Consider the following 4166-nt stretch of genomic DNA (forward strand, 5'->3'; position numbering starts at 1 on the left):
TTTCGGCCAAGGTGGAGGAGATGGAGAGAAGAAGAAAGCAAGGAGGAAGAGGATGGAGTTACAAAACAAAATGAAACTCCCTCTATGAGTTAAGTGGTTGGCCACTTCAAGGAGAGGTTTTAAACCTCCATGGGATATCAAGAGTCACAACTCTTGATCTTCCTCATGATGTGGCACACACATAAGCCAACCTTGATGATGTGGAACATCATCATTGGCCCACTTAATGCCAACTCGCAAATGAGGTGGCAATAGTCAAGTCAAACTTGACCTTTTATCTTCCCTCTCAAGTCATGTCAAACTTGACCACTTCTCTCCCATGGTTGATCAAATCTAACCATTTGATTCAAATCAATTTAATATAATGAATCTCTATTCATTGATTAAATCGATTCAATGAAACATAATCTAAATTAGATCCATTAAACACATGAATCAAATCGAGTCCAACTCAATTAGTTTAATTTGGATTACTCTTAATCCAACTTGGCTCATCACATGAACCTAATCCTCTTGGTTCATTAAATGAACCTAATCTCCATCTAATTGCCCTTTGTGTGTGACCCTATAGGTTTTTGTAACGTTGGCAATGCTCCTAAATCCATTTAGAAGTATAGGTAATGAGCGGTATCTAGCAACACATCATTACTACCCAAGTTACAAGAATGTTGAGATTCAACATCACCTTGTGACTACTAATTGTGACTCTTCACAATATATGACAAGTGTCCTTCTATCCTTGACATCTAGGTTGTCAATTTGAGGCATAGACCGTGTCATCCTCTGAGCAATATAAATCTTGAACTCCAAGTAGACTCACTATAATCAAATGAGCTCAATATCTCATATTGACTCATTTGTGCATGGTCATGCACTTATTGGTCTCACTCTATCAAGAATAACAATGTCACTCCCGTTATATAGGAGGGATAGATCCCATCTACATCACTCACATCCCTCCGCATAATTTATTACATACCCAGTAATTGCCTTTATAGTCCACCCAGTTACGGGTGACGTTTGACGAAGTCAAAGTATGCAACTCCTTATGTAGGGAACCATGGTGACTTCAGGTCCAAGGACTAATAGTCATACTAATAACCACATGAGAAAGTATATGACACTCATATAACGATCCATGATACTTTCTCATGGCGGGTCATTCAGTATACATTCTCCAATGCATACCCATGTATCAACTTGATATCTCTATATCCATGACTTGTGAGATCAAGTCATCGAGTTGACCAACACGCTAGTCTCGTCGCATTAACATTGTCCCTGAATGTTAATACTTGACTAGGAATGATTAAGAGTAGTGTTCTCTATATCATCTCACTATCGATTCAACCAATCGATTGATATAGATAAGAACCTTCTACTGAAGAACGTTATTATATTTAGTTATTTGGCGCCAATACAAGTAAGTATAATAACAAAAAAAATGCCTTTATATACATAGGAATATGATACAATGAGTCTATACTACAATCATCATATGATTGGCTCTAGGGCTCTAATTAACAATCTCCCACTAGCACTAGTGCCAATCAGTGTAGGCTCTAAGGTCCAATGACCTAGTGTGGCCATCATGCTTTCTCTGTGCCAAAGCCTTAGTCAAGGGATCTGCGATGTTAGCTTCTGTGGGTACTCTGCAAATCTTCACATCTCCTCTATCGATGATCTCTTGAATGAGATGGAAGCGTCGTAGTATGTGTTTGGTTCGCTGGTGTGAGTGAGGTTCCTTAGCCTGCGCAATTACTCCATTGTTGTCACAATAGAGCTCTATCGGATCAGCTATGCTAGGAACCACCCCAAGCTCATTAATGAACTTGCGGATCCAAACTGCCTCCTTTGCTACTTTTGATGCAGCAATATACTCGGCCTCTGTTGTAGAATCAGCGACTGTGTCTTGCTTTGAACTCTTCCAGCTCACAGCACCACCATTCAAGCAAAACATGAACCCAGACTACGATCTATAATCATCCTGGTCAGTTTGGAAGCTGGCATCACTGTAACCCTTTACAGCTAGCTCGTCATCACCTCCATATATCAAAAAATATTCTTTAGTCATTCTCAAGTACTTAAGAATATTCTTGACTGCTATCTAGTGACTTTCACCTGGATCTGACTGGTATCTGCTCGTCATGCTCAAAGCATACGAGACATCAGGACGAGTACATAGCATGGCGTAAATGATAGATCCTATAGCTAAAGCATAAGGGATCTGATCCATGTGGTCTCTCTCCTCTCTAGAAGAGGGACTTTGAGTTTTCGAAAGACTCACACCATGTGACATCGGCAGAAATCCCTTCTTGGAGTTCTGCATGGCAAACCGTAGTAATACCTTGTCAATATATGTACTCTGACTTAGACCAAGCAATCTCTTATATCTATCTCTATAGATCTGTATGCCTAGAATACGGGTTGATTCACCTAAGTCCTTCATTAAGAAACAATTCTCTAGCCAAGTCTTTACAGACTGCAGCAAAGGGATGTCGTTCCCAATGAGTAGTATGTCATCCACATACAATACAAGTAAGACAACTGTGTTCCCTACAACCTTCTTGTAGACACAGGGTTCATCTTCATTCTTGATGAAACCAAACTGTTTGATTGCATCATTGAATCAAAGATTCCAGCTCCGAGAAGCTTGCTTTAGTCCATAAATGGACCTATGCAGCTTGCATACTCTGCTAGCATGCTGTGGATCTAAAAAACCCTCAGGTTGTGTCATGTACACATCCTCGAGCAGGTTTCCATTCAGAAACGCAGTTTTGACATCCATCTGCCATATCTCATAGTCATGGTATGCTGCAATAGCAAGCATGATCCGAATGAAATTAAACATCGCTATTGGAGAAAAGGTTTCATCATAGTCAATACCATGAATTTGCTTGAAACCTTTAGCTACCAAGCGACCCTTATAGATAAGTCCATCCATGTCAATCTTTCTCTTAAAGACCCACTTACACCCAATGGGTTTTACCCCTTCAGGTGGATCAACCAAAGTTCATACTTGGTTGGTGTACATGGATTCCATTTCGGATCTCATGGCCTCTAGCCAGTTCTCATAATATGGTCTCATCACAGCTTCCTGATAAGAGGTAGGCTCATTCTCAATGAGCATAGCGTCATCATAGTCAGACAAGAGAAATGAGTATCTCTCAGGCTGACGACGTACCCTATCAGACCTGCGAAGAGGTATGTCTAATTGAACTGGTTGTTGTTCCTCAACTCCTTGTGGAACAATCTCATCATCCACAACACTTCGTGGTTCTAGTTTAACTTCCATCAAGGCTTCAGTGCTATGGTCCATATCCTGATCTTCTTCAAGATTGAACGTACTCCCACTAGTTTTTCTAGAAACAAAGTCCCTTTCTCCCCCAGTCTTAGCCACAACTACCTTGTGTTGACTGGAATGTAGAAGTAATATCTCTTCGTTTCCTTAGGATATCCAATAAAATAGCACTTATCAGATTTGGGTCCTAGTTTGTCCGAGACTTGACATCGAACGTAAGCCTCACAACCCCAAATCCTCATAAAAGACACCTGGGCATGTCTCCCAGCCCATATCCTATATGGTGTCTTTATCACAGCCTTGGATGGAACACAGTTGAGTATGAAGGTTGTTGTGTCCAGAGCATAGCCCCAAGGAGATATAGGAAGATCTGTGTGACTCATCATAAACTGTACCATATCTAATAGGGTACGATTCCTCCTTTCGGATACACCATTCCACTGTGGTGTTCCAAGAGGAGTGAGCTGGGATAGAATCTCATACTCAGCTAGATAGTCACGAAACTCATGGCTAAGGTATTCTCCACCTCAATCTGATCGAAGTATTTTAATACTCTTGCCAAGCTAGTTTTGTACTTCATTCTTGAATTCTTTGAACTTTTCAAAGGATTTTGACTTATGTGTCATCAAATACACATAACCATATCTACTGAAGTCATCAGTAAATATAATGAAGTACCTATAACCACCTCTAGCAGCGACATTGAAAGGTCCACATACATCACTATGTATAAGTCCTAACAAGTCAGTCGCTCTCTCGCTGTGTCCACTAAAGGGAGTCTTGGTCATCTTGCCCAGTAAGCATGACTCACATGTCTCATATGATTCAAAATCAAATGAGTCCAGCAAATCATCTTTATGGAGCT

This window comes from Zingiber officinale, chromosome 3A (assembly GCF_018446385.1).
Source record: "Zingiber officinale cultivar Zhangliang chromosome 3A, Zo_v1.1, whole genome shotgun sequence".
Classification (NCBI taxonomy): domain Eukaryota; kingdom Viridiplantae; phylum Streptophyta; class Magnoliopsida; order Zingiberales; family Zingiberaceae; genus Zingiber; species Zingiber officinale.